This window comes from Schistocerca nitens, chromosome 2 (assembly GCF_023898315.1).
Source record: "Schistocerca nitens isolate TAMUIC-IGC-003100 chromosome 2, iqSchNite1.1, whole genome shotgun sequence".
Classification (NCBI taxonomy): Eukaryota; Metazoa; Arthropoda; class Insecta; order Orthoptera; family Acrididae; genus Schistocerca; species Schistocerca nitens.
The window spans coordinates 637,034,091-637,056,000 of record NC_064615.1 but is presented as its reverse complement, the minus strand read 5'-3'; positions in this window follow the sequence as shown (position 1 = coordinate 637,056,000).

Sequence of the window (21,910 nt, the reverse complement as noted above, 5' to 3'; positions counted from 1 at the left end):
TCGGCATATTGGTCCGAAAACACACAAGACAGAGTCAAACACAGTCTTATTATGCAGCGTAATTTCAAACAGTCTGAGTTCCGCACGCCAGCGGAATATTTTGAAGACATGATTCGAAAGAATCAGTTCCTTTCCAACCCTTATAGCCCGATTGAATTAATTCGCATTTGTTTAACTAAGCTGCCACAATCCATAAGACAAATTGCTTTAGCTGGAAGATGTAAAGACGACATTGAGACTTTTAAGACTTTGTTACAAGAACTTGAGTATGACAACGACGACGGGACTTCTTGTAACTTTTTCAGTAACAGTAATTACGATAGATTTTCAGAGAAAAGGGATAGTGATCGGAACGGGCGCTATATGGGTAATTTTGAGAATGACAGACGTAACAGAGAGGACAATAGATACCAGCCTTATGACAATAACAGACGTTCTAACAGAAATTACACAGACAATTATAATAACGCTAATTCTTACCGGAATGATCAATCATACGGAAACAGTAATCGGTATCATCAAGACAGAAATTATTCATACAATAATAGAAACTCTTACCACAGAAATAACCAGGGTAGTAGGTATAACAATAATTTCAGAAGTGACAGTCGAAATTATACAAGAAGTAGTTATGCAGACCGACAGGAAAATAGAAATTTTAATAACAGACACAACCAAGAATTTGCATCTAACAGACAGGAAGGACTTAATTGGCATCCTCCGCGTGACAGAAATTCAGAGAGACAAGTGGAAATAGTAGAAATTGATCCGCGAAATGACGGGAATAATCAAAGACGTGACGCAAACAATCGACCATGACTTGCAGCTTCGGCTTCTGGCAGCAATATAGACGGTTCAAAAAGTAATGACACTACAACTTTACACTACGTACGCCTGGAAGATATGAGAGACATTTTACTAGGCGAAAAGGAGAATAATGTAGACGCATTTTTACATCCTGTTATTGAAGTATGTGTGGGTAAGAATAAGTTCACTGCAGTGGTAGATTCTGGGAGCCCATTGAACGTCATTAGTGAATCAGTTTTTCGTATATGTGAAAGAACTATTGCCTGTCCTGTGTTACCTATTTCTAAAACTACAATTCGAGGAGCGATTTCTGGAAAAAGTGTGGAAGTTAAACAACAGACCAACCTAAATTTCATTTGTCAAGGATACGAATTTTCTGCTAATTTTATTATTGTTCCATTACTCAGTACACGGATTATATTAGGTATGGAGTTTCTTAACACACATAAGGCAATTTTGAACTTTAAAGAAGGAAGTGTGAATTTGACTGTTGCCGGAATGCCGAAATGTCTGAAATTTTTCGAGTGTTTAGCAAGATCTGAATCAGATACAAAATGTTTAAGGTTTCTTACTTCTGATGTTTTCGTTGAGCATTATGACGACAGTGTGTTTATTCATGACAATGACAATAGATACAGAGACGCGATGGAGGATATAATTAATAGCGAAGAATTAATTAATGAAAAGGTTAAGAAAGCTGAAGTGCCAGATGACGTTGCAAGAGAAGAGTTGCACCACATTTTGACTTCACATGCTACAGTGTTTAGTCATCACACAGGAACTATACAAGGCTTACAATATTTATTTAAAGTTAAAGAACACACACCATTTCGCGTGAAAACGTACGCTATTCCTTTGGCTTACAGAGACAAGGTTAAGAATGAACTTCAATACATGTTAGATCAGGGCATTATTGAGCCAGCAGTCAGCCCTTATACCAGCCCATTACATGTCGTTCTTAAAAAGGATGGGTCAATTCGTTTGGTTCTGGATTCCAGACAGATAAATAATATTATTATTCCTGAAACTGACCGTCCACAAAATTTAGATGAACTTCTTCAACATTTCCATGGAATTAAAGTTTTATCCACGATTGATATGCGCGCAAGTTTTTGGCAAATAGAACTCCACCCTGATTGTAGAAAATATACTGCCTTTTTAGCCTTTGGTAACTGTTACCAGTTTCGGAAATTGCCGTTTGGACTTACTGTATCTTCTGCAGCATTCATTCGTAGCTTAAATGAAATTTTACCTGTTTATCTTCGTGACAATATTACTTCATATGTCGACGATATTCTTATTGCTAAACATTCTTGGAGTGAGCATAAAAAAATTTTGGATTCATTATTACGTATTTGTGCACGAGTTGGCATGACAGTGAACTAGGAAAAATCTGAATTTGGTCGTTCTCAGGTGAAATTTCTCGGTCACATTATTTCTACAGAAGGTATTCTTCCTGATCCAGAAAAACTAGACGCTATTCGTAATTATGCTGTTCCTACCACAAAACGTGATGTTCGTAGTTTCCTTGGTGTCTGTAATTTTCTTAGACGCTTTGTTAGATTGGAAAATTTGGCCACACCTCGTTTATGTGAACTATCTGGAAAGAATTCTAATTGGTGTTGGGATGAGGAAGCTCAGTCAGAATTTGAACAACTTCGTGATGCTTTAGTTGCTGCTCCACTTCTTTCACATCCGGATTTGTCTAAAGATTTTTGTTTGGCGACGGACTCATCATACAAAGGCCTAGGTGCACATTTATTTCAAGAGATAGAAGAAAACGGCGTTGTAGTACAGAAGACTATTGCATTTGGAAGTCGTGTTCTCTCTAAATCCGAAAAGAATTATTCGATTACGGAACTTGAAGCTTTGGCTGTTGTTTGGGCTTTCACAAAATTTCGCGCATTTTTGTTCGGTAGACATACTAAGGTTTACACTGATCATCGAGCTTTTGAATTTCTTATGTCGACAAAATTAACTCATGGCAGATTGTCACGATGGGCGTTGTACCTACAGGAATTTGATTTTAGTATTGTTTACATACAGGGATCTTCAAATATTGTTGCTGATGCTTTATCACGTGCACCTATGGGTTTGAAACAAAGTGCTGAAGAGGCCTGCAAGGAAAACCATTATTGTTTGATGTACATTCAAGGTGTTGCGTTTGAGAACTTTATTTCGTCTTCGCTCCAGGACATCGCTAAGGAGCAAAATAAGGATCCAATCTGGAAGGACATTAAGGAGAAGTGGAGGAGAAAGGAAAGCGTAGCGATTAGACAGCATTATTTAGTTCGCAATGACATTCTTTTCAAACGAAAATCAGTCGACAACTCTGTTTGGTTAGTTTGTATTCCTGATGAGTGGGTCAATAAATTGATTTGGTACACACATTTCAGTTATGCGCACTTTGGTCCCAGAAAATGCTTTCATAAATTACGAGAAAATTGCTACTTCAGTAATATGGAAAAACGTATTCGATCTGTTCTTGCCAAATGCAAATTATGTCAAAAGGCTAAGCCGCCAACTGTTTCTCACAGAACACCGTTGTTTCCTATCATTCCAGCGAAATTAAAGGACATGGCTGCAGTCGATTTGTTCGGTCCAGTGGTTCGTTCTACTAATGGTTTTGCGTACGTTTTCGTAGCAGTGGAATTGACATCAAAATATGTGTGTTTTACACCTTTACGCAAAGCAACAGCTCGTTCAGTATCTAATGCTTTCATCAAACATTTTCTTAAAGAAGTTGGTGATGTTGATAAGGTTATATCAGATAATGGATCACAGTTTCGCTCTAAAATTTGGCTTCGTACTCTACGGCGTCGTAAGATTAAACTAATTTTTATTTCACTTTCTCATCCTGAATCTAATGCTTCAGAGAGATGGATGAAGGAAATCAATAAATTGTGCCGTCTTTATTGTCATCAGAATCACAGAACTTGGGATCAGTATCTTCATATTTTTCAAAACATTCTGAATGAACTTCCTAATGACTCAACTTCTTTACCGCCTCCATTGATATTAAAAAATAAAGTACCAACAAATCGCATTTCTGAAATCGTTCCTTTTCCGCCTTCACGGAAACTGCGGCATTCTGAAGTTGTCAACCTGGCTCTACGAAATATTGCGTCTGCGGCTGCTAGAAGAGAGAAATCAGCGAAACGTCCTGGTCGTTTAAAAATCTTGTCAGTTGGTCAGAAGGTGTTAATTAACTCTCATCGTTTGTCTCATAAAGGAAAAGGCTTATGTCGCAAATTTTTTCTGCCTTATAACGGTCCATATAGAGTTCGCAAAATCATTCATGATAACACTGTTGAAGTAGAAACTCTTAAATCACGACGCTCTAAAGGAATACATCATATATCGAACATAAAATTTTTTGTGGAATGACATACTTTTGAGAAACCAACAGTTATACGTAAACATGCGGAGAATGCAAGGATACCGCGCCGTGTTCCGGCGGCGGCAGATACTCAAAGCAACAGTGAAGTCTGCGCGCCGCACAAGGCAGTCGTTGACCGCAAACAATCGCTTCCTACGTCACGCGCCTACAGCTGATCGAGCGCTCAGTGCGAATGCACTGACAGCCGTAAACAAATACACAGTCTAATTTTTCCGACTAAATTCTGTATAAAGCTATGGTGACTTTATAAATTATGTTATTAACGTTCAGTATTTTTCAGGATACGGTTGTATAAAGTATTTAAGACCTTCATGTAAATTCTGTGTGTGTCCGACGTTAAGAGGACTTGCTATGGAGAAAATTTCCGGAAGAATGCAATTTCGAAAAAAAGAAGTAAAAAACCAAAAAGGTAACGATTAATTGAGTTTATTTTCAGATAACATATTTCCACTTAGGTACGTAATTTAGACGTAATTTGCTGCTTGCGATTACGTGACTCATACTCTGTGCTAAATTTCATGTGCCATGAATTTATTTGTGAAGCGACGTGCTTGTGTACATTTACTGATTTTGACAATTATTGATTAATGAACAGTGTTATTACTTGTGTATATTATGCATCGCTTGGCTGCTATGCTTTTTCACTGGTGTCATATTTTTTATTATGTGCCTGCTGTGCTTATTTATTTAAATTGTAATTGTCAACTGATTAATTGTGCTGACTGTGGTTATGTATGTAAGTTATACTTTGTGATTTATCTGCTTGCGCCTTCATGTTTACTTATTAAGATTACGTATGAACATTTATTTGCTTATGCTGATATGATAATAATGGCCTGTTTATTATGTAAGATTCATATTTGCTGCTTTGCGTATGGATTGCGTATTAACACATTTCTGTTTGTTGTCATAACTACTCTTTAATTTGGTATATAGAAATGCTGATATACTGTGTATGAACATAGAGTTTAGGTCACACTATGGTATTAATTATAGATTGTTTGCTTGGCAGAGCCTCGTTGTAGGGATTGTGCTGCATCCACTTGTTGACATTCTGTTCTCTACTGGTATATTTACTCGCTATTGCATGTTTTGCTTACGCTCAGTGCCTGATATTTTTAAGATAAGAAAATGAACTGCTATAATTCGACGAACGACATTAGTACGAGAAACTTCATAGAAGTCACATGAGCTGGAGGTTTTATGGAAGCTGTATAAATTTACACTAATAGGAAGGAAGCTAACGACATGACATACCAACACTAGGTTTAGACCATTGACAGTTATTACACTGCATTCTTCGTGAGCAATTGAAATAGGAAGTGACACCTGACACAAGAAATACTCCACATGTTTGCTTCTGTTTGCAATAATTTTTGAAGTGGTGTACACACTGAAATATCACGATCATTAACACTTCGTAATCGTACTTAATTACTGAGAGTTATTCGAACTAAGTCTGTTAGAGGTCATGTATGCATTTCTTTTATTTAATCATGGACAAGGAACCAAAATGTATCTTACAATTTATAATGAGTAGAAAATTTGGGTCAGATGGATTACACAGAGGTTGTGTGTGGACACTGTGTCTTCGGATTGTATGGGATGCTGAATTAAAGTTTGCATTAGGATTTTATCTGTACTTGTTCGAGGAGACTGACTAGAGGAAAGAGTTCTTATGGAAGTGACATGATATTGGTGCTGAGGTTTATATGTATTGACGTATTGAAGAGGTATTCTTGAAGTATTGAGATTATGTGATGCTGATGATTATTGGAGTTTTGGTGGATAAGAGGTAAAGTAAGTGAGGAGCATATTTTTTTTTGTTGGTCTATATGGAACAAGGAGGATGAAGATGGCAGACTAGAACACTCAAGTAGAAGGAAGATTGTCTACACACACACTTTGTTAAATCACTAAGCAGTATATACTTTTTTTTTTTTTTTGGAGAGAGGAAGCATTTGCATATCATGGCACACTGACAGTTGTTCAGCAACCGTACATTTGATTTGGCTTGGTAAACATTGGTCTTGACATGATGACTATGACGTTGACTAACTATTATTGACTGTTATACATTGCTGCCACTAGTACTTGATACACATGATGAACATAAAATTTTGACAGAATTACATTCGCACAGTTAACACTATTCAATTACACAGTAGCACTAATATGGATGAAAGATGAGTGAGTGTGTTTTGTGTGTTATCCTTTTATAATCCCAGAGAAGTGATCCCAACGTATCTCCTAAATATTATTTTACTTGTTTGTTGTGGCTTGCACTGACACCCATAAATATTATAGGTTTACTGGTATTTGTGTATTGTAATAGTTAATAGGACAATTATCTGATATCATTTGTGTGTTTGTTATGATTTGTATGTTTAGTGTAAAAGCATTGTATGTGTATTCAAACTATTGTTCATGCCTGAACTGTCTGATTAGTGATGGTGATGCACTTTTCAACATGATGTGTGACATTTAGTCATGTTTAATTTCTGCTGATGAACTGTGTGATTAGTGATAGGGAATATTATGGACTGCGGTCTGCACCTATTCAACATTGCTGGTGCCACTAATGGAACTGCTTATACTGAATTGGTGTTACTTGTTGGTGTCTGCACCTATTCAACATTACTGGGTGCCACTGATGGACTGCTTCTACTGAAAAGATGTCACTTGTTGGTGTGTGCACCTGCTCAACATTGCTGGGTGCCACTGATGGACTGCTTCTACTGAAATGATGTCACTTGTTGGTGTCTGCACCTGCTCAACATTGCTGGTGCCACTGGTGGACAGCTTCTACTGAAAAGATGTCACCTGTTGATGTCTGCACCTGCTCAACATTGCTGGGTGCCACTGATGGACTGCTTCTACTGAAATGGTGTTACTTGTTGGTGTCTGCACCTATTCAACATTACTGGGTGCCACTGATGGACTGCTTCTACTGAAATGATGTCACTTGTTGGTGTCTGCACCTGCTCAACATTGCTGGTGCCACTAATGGAACTGCTTATACTGAAATTGTGTTACTTGTTGGTGTCTGCACCTATTCAACATTACTGGGTGCCACTGATGGACTGTTTCTACTGAAAAAATGTCACTTGTTTGTTTTTGCACCTGTTGACCATTGCTGGGTGCTACTGCTGGAACTGTCAACTACTTGTTTCCTGGGCTATGGAAAGCGTTTATGTGAATATTTGTATAAACTGATTTTTTGTGTATTACTGTTTGTGAAAAGTTATGAGACTCTTACCTGCACATATTCGTCATTGCTGACGCTATTGATTGAATTGTTTAACCACATAATACTTGTGTAAACTATTATGTAAAGTCACATGTATGAAAGAATTTGTATTGCTTACTGTATTTTATATATTAGGTTATTGAAAGGTCAGTGCAAAGCCAAAATTTTATCTAGTTATGTGATATTTACGCATTAATATTATCTTTTATTTTTGTCTGTATTTTTTTGACGAATTTGGTGGTGTTTTCACCACCAATGCTGGCAAAAATACCATCAAATTCTAGCCTGTGGAGGAAGGGCATATGAAAGGTGGCTACACTGAGCCACAGCGGCAGAGATCGCGCTAGAGAGTATTGTTCCGCCGCCTCCACTGGCAGTGATTATTGAGATGTCGTAGTGGGCAGGGCTTGTCGAGGACTCGTATGAGTCAGTGCTCGCTGAGATGTAGTGAAAAGTGTTTGCTGAGATGTTGTAGTAAGGAGTGCTTGTTCCATGTTTTATGCAGTTGTTTGATGGGCTAGACAGCAGATGCTGTTCGAATGGAAATATTGTAGTGATCAGAGTGCTTTTCGTCAATATATGAAGGTAACGAAACTTGATTTATTTTTCATTATTTAATGTCGTAAATAATGCTTCATTACAGGTTCAGTCAACAAAGCATCTGGCTTGTGTTCTTGTATTAGAGTGTAATCCTGGTTTTCTTGCGCAATTGTAGTATTTCTATTTCTTTAATTACTTCAGTATAAATGATATTTGAAATTTCTTGTCTTATTGAAGAAGAACCGTGCCAGATGTGTACGTTGAGTCATACTTCCACACACAGAACAGTGACACCTGTGTTTTGGTTTCATAGGTTTTATAGTTGCTGGGGACTTAATTAATTAATTGTGTTAACGAAAATTTTCATTTCATTCTTTGTTGTTGTTCTATGCAGTCAGACAGCGTAATAATACTAGTCAGGGCCAACCGTTTACGAGACTTCGTAATCGGACAGCCAGCTACTAAAGCAAAAAAATAAAATTATTTGCATTATATTTTAATTAAGCCCCCATGCAATATCTTTGCCAGATGTTATACCAACCAAACAATAAAAAAATTAAGGCTCGTTCACAATAAATGTTCCCTGTCGACATATTTGTATCTTAACGCTCATTTCATACCGGTACCCGTGGTATAATGACAGCTGTAAGAGAATTTTACAAATTTGCCTTCTGTGAAAGTGTTTTCTGATCACAAGGCAAGAAATTTCACGACTATTTCCGAATGTGCAAAAAATTAACAACGTTGTGTGTGAGGCAAAGAAACTGTACAACTGTGAGTTATTCCTATATTCCGGTGTAAGCTACACAAGAAACTGGTTTTTTTTTCAAGAAATTTGTATTCCATGTTGTTGTTGTGGTCTTCAGTTCTGAGACTGGTTTGATGCTGCTCTCCATGCTACCCTATCCTGTGCCAGCTTTTTACCCTCCACGCTACCCTCCAATGCTAAATTTGTGATCCCTTGATGCCTCAGAACTTGTCCTACTAACCGGTCCCTTCTTTTTGTCAAGTTGTGCCACATACTCCTCTTCTCCCCAATTCCATTGTACACTGACAGCATACCGTGTTTTATCGTTTTAACTCCGCACATGGCTTCATATTTAATCCTAGAGTAGAATATAAACTGACAGTTGCACAGTTTCTTTGCCTCACACACAACGTTCTTAATTTTTTGCACATGGCTCTTCATTTACACGCATCAGCTACGCAAGGCGGGTGACTTTGAACGAGCTTCGCCTGGCTGCCGCCAGAGCTGGAGGACCGCGCTCTAGTTTTAACAGAGCGCGATCCGCTGGAAAAAATACTTCCGGCGTGGCAACGCCCATCCGGTCAGGCGCTGATTGGCTGGCTGGGCGCTTATCAGTAGTGATGTAGCGCACAGCTCTTATCAGTAACGACTACCACGTGCTAGCTGTTACTGAGGCCACTACATCTCTGACTGTTCACGAAGCAACAGCATGTTACAGACAGCCATGCTTCACTCTAATTGAAGATACAGAAGCATGTTTATACTGTTGTACATATTTTCTAGTTTAGGTTAGGCTGCGGGAGTTACGACTCATGGGGAGGTGGGTGGGTGTTTACTTTTATCGATGATTTATTACATTTTAATAAATATAACTACACATTGATCTTGCCAAAAGCCGAGAAGCGATTCTTCTTAGTGTTTTAGTCTCTGGGGCACTCTGGGATGCTTTCTGGGTGACTGGGATGTCTTCTGGGCACCTCTTGGATTCTCCCTGGGTGACTCTGGGATGTCTTCTGGGTGCCTCTTGGACGCACTTTGGGTGACTCTGGGATGTCTTTTGTGTGTCTTCCTCTCGGCCTGAAGATATTTCTTAAATTTGTGTTTACGCCTTAAATTTATAGAATGACATTCTATTGTAAATTGTAGACTGACAGTATACCGTGTTTTATCGTTTTAACTTTGTACATGGCTTCATATTTAATCCTAGAGTAGAATATAAACTGACAGTTGTACAGTTTCTTTGCCTCACACACAAAATTGTTAATTTTTTGCACATTTGGAAATAGTCGCGAAATTTCTTGTTCTATAAGAAACTGTTTTTTTTTTTTCAAGAAATTTGTGTTCCATGTTGTTGTTATGGTCTTCAGTCCTGAGACTGGTTTGATGCAGCTCTCCATGCTACCCTATCCTGTGCCAGCTTCTTCATCTCCCAGTACTTACTGCAAACCACATCCTTCTGAATCTGCTTAGTGTATTCATCTCTTGGTCTCCCTCTACGATTTTTACCATCCACGCTGCCCTGCAATGCTAAATTTGTGATCCCTTGATGCCTCAGAACATGTCCTACTAACCGGTCCCTTCTTTTTGTCAAGTTGTGCCACATACTCCTCTTCTCCCCAATTCTATTCAATACTTCATCATTAGTTATGTGATCTACCTATCTAATCTTCAGCATTCTTCTGTAGCACCACATTTCGAAAGCTTCTATTCTCTTCTTGTCCAAACTATTTACCGTCCATGTTTCACTTCCATACATGGCTACACTCCATACAAATACTTTCAGAAACGATTTCCTGACACTTAAATCTATACTCGATGTTAACAAATTTCTCTTCGTCAGAAACGCTTTCCTTGCCATTGCCAGTCTACATTTTATGTCAGTTAGACCGTCAGCGAGAGCGCATCGCTAGCTCCTGCTACTACTAAGGCGAGTACACCGTTTGCTTCTTACATATTTTACAAACAGCAGCGACTTATTTTCAGTTATCTGTGTAATTACTAGTTTATTTTTGTAATTTCTTGCGTGTTCGAGTGCTTACTAGGTAGAACCTTTTATTTCAATAACAGTGTTTTTGTACTTATTTGCTGCGCTTAGCTTTTAAATAGTTTTTCTGGGAAAACCTAGCGTAGTTTTCGCGTCTCGTATTTCAGTGAGTGTTTCTTGATTATCAGAGTAGCTCATCAGAAGATTATCTTGGGAATTTGTCACCGTATAGAGTAGGGTAAACATAGTCATGTGTAGGGACTGTGGTTGTTGTGAGCGGACGCAAGGAGAATTGGCCACTCTTCGGGGACAGGTGGAGGCTTTGTCTGTTAGGCTCATCGAGCTCGAGGCGCAGGCGTCGGCTCGTAGTGGCGTTGGGGCAACTGTGGTGAGACCTATGCCTACTTCGGTGGCCTTGGAATCACATGGAACCCCTGATGTCGCTGCGTCTTCCGGCAGTGAGCATCTTACCGGTCAGCCATCACTCCAGGGTGAATGGCGGACAGTGGTGGGCTCGCGCGTGCCTGGCCGAAAGGCGAAGGTGGGATCTGGCCGCGTGGCGGCTGCCTTACCCCTTTCCAACAGGTACGGGGTGCTTCCTAGTGGTGATGACGTCGTTTCCGAGCCACCACAGGATGCCTCGCCTGTTGGGCCAGTGGCCGATTCTCCGGCAAGGTCCCGACAGTCACAGAGGGCGGGCCTATTAGTTATAGGGAGCTCCAACGTTAGGCGGGTTATGGAGCCCCTCAGGAAAATAGCGGGTAGGTCGGGGAAGAATGCCAGTGTGCACTCGGTGTGCTTGCCGGGGGGTCTCGTCCGTAATGTGGAGGAGGCCCTTCCGGCAGCTATTGAACGCACTGGGTGTGACCGGCTGCAGATAGTAGCACATGTCGGAACGAATGACGCCTGCCGCTTGGGTTCTGAGGCCATCCTTGGTTCCTTCCGGCGGCTGGCTGATTTGGTGAAGACAACCAGCATCGCACGCGGAGTGCAAGCTGAGCTTAATATCTGCAGCATAGTGCCCAGAGTCGATCGCGGTCCTCTGGTTTGGAGCCGTGTGGAGGGTCTAAACCAGAGGCTCAGACGACTCTGCGACTATAATGGTTGCAAATTCATCGACCTCCGTTATTGGGTGGAGAACTGTAGGGCCCCCCTAGACAGGTCAGGCGTGCACTACACACCGGAAGCAGCTACTAGGGTAGCAGAGTACGTGTGGCGTGCACACGGGGGTTTTTTAGGTTAGAGGGACCCCCCCTTGGGCGAAACGATAAAATACCTGGCGGCTTACCAGAGAGAACATTATCATCGTTGATAAAGAACGTCCGTCCTCAGAGACCAAAAACAGGAAAAGTTAACGTAATATTGGTAAACTGCAGGAGTATCCAGGGCAAGGTTCCTGAATTAGTATCTCTTATTGAAGGAAATAGTGCGCATATAGTATTAGGAACGGAAAGTTGGTTAAAACCGGAAGTGAACAGTAACGAAATCCTAGACACAGAATGGAATATATACCGCAAGGATAGGATAAACGCCAATGGTGGAGGAGTATTTATAGCAGTAAAGAATTCAATAATATCCAGTGAAGTTATTAGCGAATGCGAATGTGAAATAATCTGGGTTAAGTTAAGTATCAAAGGTGGGTCAGATATGATAGTCGGATGCTTCTATAGGCCACCTGCATCAGCAACCGTAGTAGTTGAGCGCCTCAGAGAGAACCTGCAGAACGTCGTGAAGAAGTTTCGTGATCATACTATTGTAATAGGGGGAGACTTCAATCTACCAGGTATAGAATGGGATAGTCACACAATCAGAACTGGAGCCAGGGACAGAGACTCTTGTGACATTATCCTGACTGCCTTGTCCGAGAATTACTTCGAGCAGATAGTTAGAGAACCAACTCGTGAAGCTAACGTTTTAGACCTCATAGCAACAAATAGACCGGAACTTTTCGACTCCGTGAATGTAGAAGAGGGTATCAGTGATCATAAGTCAGTGGTTGCATCAATGACTACAAGTGTAATAAGAAATGCCAAGAAAGGAAGGAAAATCTATTTGCTTAACAAGAGTGATAGGGCACAAATCGCAGAATATCTGAGTGACCACCATCAAACGTTCATTTCTGAGGAAGAGGATGTGGAACAAAAATGGAAAAAATTCAGAAACATCGTCCAGTACGCCTTAGATAAGTTCGTACCGACTAAGGTCCAAAGCGAGGGGAAAGATCCACCGTGGTATAACAATCATGTACGAAAGGTACTACGGAAACAAAGAAAGCTTCACCATAGGTTTAAGAGTAGTCGAATCATAGCTGATAAGGAAAAGCTGAACGAAGCGAAAAAGAGCGTAAAGAGAGCAATGAGAGAAGCATTCAACGAATTCGAACATAAAACATTGGCAAACAATCTAAACAAGAACCCTAAAAAGTTTTGGTCATATGTAAAATCGGTAAGCGGATCTAAATCCCCTATTCAGTCACTCGTTGACCACGATGGCACCGAAACAGAGGACGACCGAAGAAAGGCAGAAATACTGAATTCAGTGTTCCGAAACTGTTTCACTGCGGAAAATCGTAACACGGTCCCTGACTTCAGCCGTCGCACGGACGCCAAAATGGAAAATATTGAAATAAACGATATCGGAATTGAAAAACAACTGCTATCACTTAGTAGCGGAAAAGCATCCGGACCAGACGAGATACCCTTAAGATTCTACAGTGATTATGCTAAAGAACTTGCCCCCTTTCTATCAGCAATTTATCGTAGATCTCTGGAAGAACGTAAAGTACCTAGCGACTGGAAGAAAGCACAGGTCGTTCCCATTTTCAAGAAGGGTCATAAATCAGATGCGAATAATTATAGGCCTATTTCACTTACGTCAATCTGTTGTAGAATAATGGAACATGTTTTGTGTTCTCGTATTATGACGTTCTTAGATAATACAAATCTCCTTCATCATAACCAACATGGATTCCGCAAACAGAGATCATGTGAAACCCAGCTCGCCCTATTTGCCCAAGAAATTCACAGTGCCGTAGACACTGGCGAGCAGATTGATGCCGTATTCCTGGACTTCAGGAAGGCATTTGATACGGTTCCGCACTTACGTTTAGTGAAAAAAATACGTGCTTACGGAATATCGGACCAGGTTTGTGATTGGATTCAGGATTTCCTAGAAGAAAGAACACAACATGTCATTCTTAACGGTTCAAAATCTGCAGATGTAGAGGTAATTTCGGGAGTACCGCAAGGAAGCGTGATAGGACCTTTATTGTTTACAATATACATAAATGACTTAGTTGACAACATCGGTAGCTCCGTGAGGCTATTTGCAGATGACACGGTTGTCTACAAGAAAGTAGCAACATCAGAAGACTCGTACGTACTCCAGGAAGACCTGCAGAGGATTAATGAATGGTGCGACAGCTGGCAGCTTTCCCTAAACGTAGATAAATGTAATATAATGCGCATACATAGGGGCAGAAAGCCATTCCAGTACGATTATGCCATAGGTGGTAAATCATTGGAAGCGGTAACGACCGTAAAATACTTAGGAGTTACTATCCGGAGCGATCTGAAGTGGAATGATCACATAAAACAAATAGTGGGAAAAGCAGGCGCCAGGTTGAGATTCATAGGAAGAATTCTAAGAAAATGTGACTCATCGACGAAAGAAGTAGCTTACAAAACGCTTGTTCGTCCGATTCTTGAGTATTGCTCATCAGTATGGGACCCTTACCAGGTTGGATTAATAGAAGAGATAGACATGATCCAGCGAAAAGCAGCGCGATTCGTCATGGGGACATTTAGTCAGCGCGAGAGCGTTACGGAGATGCTGAACAAGCTCCAGTGGCGGACACTTCAAGAAAGGCGTTACGCAATACGGAGAGGTTTATTATCGAAATTACGAGAGAGCACATTCCGGGAAGAGATGGGCAACATATTACTACCGCCCACATATATCTCGCGTAATGATCACAACGAAAAGATCCGAGAAATTAGAGCAAATACGGAGACTTACAAGCAGTCGTTCTTCCCACGCACAATTCGTGAATGGAACAGGGAAGGGGGGATCAGATAGTGGTACAATAAGTACCCTCCGCCACACACCGTAAGGTGGCTCGCGGAGTATAGATGTAGATGTAGATGTACTCAGACCATCATCAGTTATTTTGCTCCCCAAATAGCAAAACTCCTTTACTACTTTAAGTGTCTCATTTCCTAATCTAATTCCCTCAGCATCACCCGACTTAATTTGGCTTGATTCCATTATCCTCGTTTTGCTTTTGTTGATGTTCATCTTATATCCTCATTTCAAGACAATGTCCCTTCCATTTAACTGCTCTTCCAAGTCCTTTGCTGTCTCTGACAGAATTACAATGTCATCGGCGAACCTCAACGTTTTTATTTCTTCTCCATGGATTTTAATTCCTACTCCAAATTTTTCTTCTGTTTCCTTTACTGCTTGCTCAATATACAGATTGATTAAAATCGGGGAGAGGCTACAACCCTGTCTCACTCCCTTCCCAACCACTGCTTCTCTTTCATACCCCTCGACTCTTATAACTGCCATCTGGTTTCTGTACAAATTGTAAATAGCCTTTCGCTCCCTGTATTTTACCCCTGCCACCTTTAGAATTTGAAAGAGAACATTGCAGTCAACATTGCCAAAAGCTTTCTCTAAGTCTACAAATGCTAGAAACGTAGGTTTGCCTTTCCTTAATCTCTATTCTAAGATAAGTCGTAAGGTCAGTATTGCCTCACGTGTTCCAATACTTCTACGGAATCCAAACTGATCTTCGCCGAGGTTGGCTTCTACCAGTTTTTCCATTCGTCTGTAAAGAATTTGCGTTAGTATTTTGCAGTCATGACTTATTAAACTGATAGTTCGGTAATTTTCACATCTGTCAACACCTGCTTTCTTTGGGATTGGAATTATTATATTATTCTTGAAGTCGGAGGGTATTTCGCCTGTCTCATACATCTTGCTCACCAGATGGTAGACTTTTGTCAGGACTGGATCTCCCAAGGCCATCAGTAGTTCTAATGGAATGTTATCTACTCCCGCGGCCTTGTTTCGACTCAGGTCTTTCAGTGCTCTGTCAAACTCTTCACGTAGTATCGTATCTCCCATTTCATCTTCATCTACATCCTCTGCCATTTCCATAATATTGTCCTCAAGTACATCGTCCTTGTATAGACCCTCTATATACTCCTTCCACCTTTCTGCTTTCCCTTCTTTGCTTAGAACTGGGTTTCCATCCGAGCTCTTGATATTCATGCAAGTCGTTCTCTTTTCTCCAATGGTATCTTTAATTTTCCTGTAGGCAGTATCTATCTTACCCCTAGTGAGATAAGCCTCTACATCCTTACATTTGTCCTCTAGCCATCCCTGCTTAGCCATTTTGCACTTCCTGTCGATCTCATTTTTGAGACGTCTGTATTCCTTTTTGCCTGCTTCATTTACTGCATTTTTATATTTTCTCCTTTCATCAATTATGTTCAATATTTTTCTTAGCCACAATAATGCGTTCACTATGCTGTTTGTAGTAGCTTTGTAAGTAGGCTGTTTAGGTTTTTTTGGTAATGCCACCTCTGTATGAAAATCACTGGCTGTGCTGTGTGCAGCCTGTGACTGCTTTGCATTGTTGTAATACTCGCCATTGTAGTGCTAGGCAGCTGGCTGTGAACAGCGCGTAGTGTTGCGCAGTTGGAGGTGAGCCGCCAGCAGTGGTGGATGTGTGGAGAGAGATGGCGGAGTTTTGAAATTTGTCATGAACTGCTATATATATATATATATATATATATATATATATATATATGATATCAAGGTAAATACATTGTTTGTTCTCTATTAATATCCTTCATTTGCTAACTATCCCTATCAGTAGTTAGTGCCTTCCATAGTTTGAATCTTTTATTTAGCTGGCAGTAGTGGCGCTCGCTGTATTGCAGTAGTGGGAGTAACCAAGATTTTTGTGAGGTAAGTGATTTGTGAAAAGTACAGGTTAATGTTAGTCAGGGCCATTCTCTTGTAGAGATTATTGAAAGTCAGATTGCGTTGCGCTAAAAATATTGTGTGTCAATTTAAGCACAGTCCAGTATAAATTGTTTAAAGGGGAAGTTTCAGCTTACCCACAATCCTATTTTTTTTATTCATTATTAAACCTACTCCTGCATCAGCCCTATTTGATTTTGATTTTGTGCCGGCCGAAGTGGCCGTGCGGTTAAAGGCGCTGCAGTCTGGAACCGCAAGACCGCTACGGTCGCAGGTTCGAATCCTGCCTCGGGCATGGATGTTTGTGATGTCCTTAGGTTAGTTAGGTTTAACTAGTTCTAAGTTCTAGGGGACTAATGACCTTAGCAGTTGAGTCCCATAGTGCTCAGAGCCATTTGAACCATTTTTTGATTTTGTGTTTATAACCCTGTATTCACCTGATCGAAAGTCTTGTTCCTCCTGCCACCGAACTTCACTAATTCCCACTATATCTAACTTTAACCTATCCATTTCCCTTTTTAGATTTTCTAATGTACCTGCCCGTTTAAGGGATCTGACATCCACTCGATCCGCAGAACGACAGTTTTCTTTTTCCTGATAACGACGTCCTCTTGAGTAGTCCCCGCCCGGAGATCCGAATGGGGGACTATTTTACCTCCGGAATATTTTACCCAAGAAGACGCCATCATCATTTATCCATACAGTAAAGCTGCATGCCCTCGGGAAAAATTACGGCCGTAGTTTCCCCTTGTTTTCAGCCGTTCGCAGTACCAGCACAGCAAGGCTGTTTTGCTAATGTTGCAAGGCCAGGACAGTCAATCATCCAGACTGTTGCCCCTGCAACTATTGAAAAGGCTGCTGCCCCTCTTCAGGAACCACACGTTTGTCTGGCCTCTCAACAGATACCCCTCCGTTGTGGTTGCACCTACGGTACGGCCATCTGTAACGCTGAGGCACGCAAGCCTCCCCACCAACGACAAGGTCCATGGTTCATTCCATACTACTAGCTTTTTGCAGTGCTGTGTAGATGTAAACCTGTTGGAAATGCTACATAACAATACTGCTGAGTAAGAATTTAAAAAACAATCTGTCAGATTCACCCCATAGCAAAATGCTATGGTACTTCGAGCTGTGGAGTCTAATTTTGAAATGATATTTTGCCAAGAACGGCTTCCTCATTTGCATCCTTTATCTGGGTGGGATATGACAAAACAACTGCTGTAAGTACAACTCTGTATGTCCTCTCAACAACATGCCGCAGGGCTGCACATGGTCACGTGATGCCCCACCAAGAAATTCCACCAGGAATTCGACGGAAAGCGTATGAGCAGAGCAAGCACCAAGCACGAGCTGCCTACGTCATCGTAGCTGCGCATGCGCAGTACAGCCTGTTGCCTGGCTCTGTCTGGTAACTGCTCAAACGAACCTATTGGTAAGTTCCAGTCTGACGGAGGTAGCAATCGCGCGGGATCTTGTGGGTCCAGTGGAGCGCACCCGCTGAGCCACGCCTGCAGCGGTTCTGGACTACGAACACCTCCTGCTGCCATGGTACAGGGCCCCCAGCGGAAACCACTCAACCCACTTGTATTTGGAGCGTCATCGCTATAAGACCGTTGTTCATGTTTAATACAGCGAGTCTCACCCTGGTTGCTATTGGATGAGCTGGACTCTAATTCTTGCTGCATTGGTTGTAATTAGTCTTCATTCAGTTGGAGTTGTACAAGTTCAGACAAACTTATTTTTGTTGTGTTAATTTGTTTCCTAATCATTCCTGCTCCTGTCCAGCTTTCCTACGATGGCAGTTGCCACACCCCTCTGCAGCCTACCTCTCCTTACAGTCGTCTCCATAGTTGTACACATCATCTGGACTATGTTGAGACGATAAGGAAATTCTTTTGAGGTGGTGCGTTGCTGTGGTAAATTTGCGCCAATGTGAAAACAAAACAGTAATTTTGGCCTATGACAAAGTGGTCTCAGGTGTTCACCAGGCTTCACAAATAATGGATACAAAGACTGCCAGGGGAGAATTACAACCTTACAGAAAGTGTTACAAATCAATAGCACTGACAACAGAAAGTGCTACTGAAACGTCCCCTTAGAAAAATTAGTGAATTACTGTGCTGATAAACTCTTACGTTATTTGATTTTCAAACAGCTGAGCAGAACTGAAAGTACTCAGACATTTCTCTATTTACTTACTCTGATCAACACTAAACTGACACACAATATTTTTAGCGCAACGCAATCTGACTGTAAATAATCCCTACAAAAGAATACCCCTGACTAACATTAACCTATACCTTACACGAATCACTTACCTCACAAAAACCTTCGTTACTCGAACTACTGCAATACAGCAAGCGCCACTACTGCCAGTTAAATAAAAGATTCTAACTACTGAAGGCACTAACTACTGATAGGCATAGTTAGCAAATGAAAGATTTTGATAGACGACAAACAATGTATTTACCTTTATATATATATATATATATATATATATATATATATATATATATATATATATATATATATATATATCAGTTGCCGGCCGTGGTGGTCTCGCGGTTCTAGGCGCTCAGTCCGGAACCGCGCGACTGCTACGGTTGCAGGTTCGATTCCTGCCTCGGGCATGGATGTGTGTGACGTCCTTAGGTTAGTTACGTTTAAGTAGTTCTAAGTTCTAGGGGACTGATGACCACAGATGTTAAGTCCCAGTGTGCTCAGAGCCATTTGAACCAACCGTATATATCAGTTCATGATATCCAGTATTACAAATTTACTCTTTCTGGCGGACACACGTCCAGATCGTCCGCTCTTAAAATTCTGCCATCTCTCTCCACACATCCACCACTGCTGGCGGCTCACCTCCAACTGCGCAACGCTATGCGCTGTTCACATCCAACTGCCCGACACTACAATAGCCAATATTTCACCAATGCCAACCAGCCACAGACTGCACACAGCACAGTCAGTGATTTTCATACAGAGCGCTATGTGGCGTTACCAACATAAAAACCTAAACAGCCTACTTACACTACGTGCTACTAGTTAAGTAGCTAACATCTTCAGAATGGACATCAATGGATGTGTGGGAATTTTTGGCACAAAAAATGTGCTTTGCTTTAGTTTATTATCGTTAACAACATCAGATGTTCATACAACAATATTTTTCATTCATATATAAAATAAAAGTTTTATGTTCCTGTATCATTTTTTTTCTCCAATTACATATCCTACGGGTTACAATATTTTCGATATTCTTGATCATTCACATCCTTTACTTGAATTCGCAACAGTTCTCTCACTCACTTTGTGTGCATCATTGTCAATAATTAAGTCAGCAGAAATAGGGAAGAAAGCTGAGTGATTGTTGTAGAAGATTGCATGCAGTTACTTTGTTGTATACTACAGAGTGCTATTTGAGCATTTTGTACATACAGACGTTTACCTACCCAGATAGCCGTGCGTGTTATGCCGCCGCCTCCGCTACGCGGAGGTGGATCAGCTCCGGATCGAAAATGCCAAGCGGATTAACGACTAGAGTCGATTTGGCCGCCAGCATTGATGTCGCTTTTGCACGGTTTCCAACGCCCCACTGCGTGAATTCTGGGATGATACTCAATTCCCACATCTGTTATACCATTCGCAAAATTTAAAAAACTTTCGCTCACTTTCACATGACTAACTTTGCTCCTAGAAAGTTGGGGTACACGTATTCCGTTCCAGGGTGGTGACATGAAGAGCATTCGATCACCCCTTAAAACTAATCACACCAAGTCCATTCATAACCATGTCACCCTTGCGTCGATGCGGGACAAAGGCAGAAAGGAAAGCAGATCGAAGATGTTATCAGAACAATTCATGTTCACTTGGGTGAGGCCTAGTCGGCTGTTATATCCAGCCCATTCGAGAGAAACAACAAGTCATAAATCAGTGCACTTAAATTCGGATTACAGATTCTAACTGCCGAATTGCGAATTGAATGTCGTCAATCAAGACTCAATTACTTGTATCTTGGATTAAGCAAATGCGTAGCTCGCCGGGATAGGCGGTCTGACGCACTGCTTCCCGAGCGGGAAGACGTGCCGATCCCCGGCACGATTCCGCCCGGCGGACTCACTTGTCGAGGTCCGGTGTGCCGGCCAACCTGTGTATGATTTTTAAGGCAATTTTCCATCCACCTTTCAGTTCAGGATTACATTGGTATGCTTTAGGAGTTCTTCGTGCCGTTGAAATATACGGTCTCAGATACCAACATTTCTCCAGAAAGCAGCGTTGGGTCCTAATTTTTTTCAACTTTTTTCAAGGGGATCCCCCACTTAGAGTCCTTTGACATCTGTACCCTACCTATTGAGTGTCCCCCACCAATATTTTAATGCTGGCGACGCGCGTCATCAGACGTATGTTGAGATTAGAGAGTCGTGACATGGTGTGCATCCAGGACCAGCTTTGCCCGTTTACATTCACCATTCGCCATCCCAGGACGAGATTTGAGCACGCTCATCTCTTAGTGATGCCTGTCCTATTTTCAGGCTGTGATATCTTCAATGTCTTCTCCTTGCAACTACAGCTTGTCCAGTGTGAACCGATATTTAGACGGAAAATAGCAAAGTGGACGGACTGGTTGGAAAGTGGCCGTCGAGCGTCCGTTTCCACTGCAAAGCCGCTGCTGTCAGGTTACCGCTCGGGGGTGTGGCAGGGCACCCGCCTCTACCCCAGTACAAAGGCCGCGAGGTTCCGCGAAACGTGGGGACGGGTGGCCGCCGTTGTGTTCTACCTGTTGTGCAACAGGGCGGCCGAATATTTACGGCGTCTCCCGGTGAGAGCGGGCAGCCGCCGGATCACTCGCACCGCGCACTATAAACAACGCGCGGGCCGCCTTTCACACCGAATCACCGCCAACGGTCGTAAACGCTGACCCGGCGAGAGCGTCCGTTCTCCGCACGCCTAAGTAATTGGGAGCAAGTCTGCTAAGTTTTGCGGGTGACCTACGGCTAGAACAGAGACTCTGCTCAGACATTCCAGCAGAAACTTTGCATTTTGTTTCGAATTTACACCGACAAGGCCACAGAATTGCACAAACAATCTGTCCAGGAATGCAGTTATCACATTATTTCTTTACGGCAGCCAATTTCTTTGTTTAGTTGCGATGATTCGGGACGAAATCGGTGTGTAATAAATACAGTT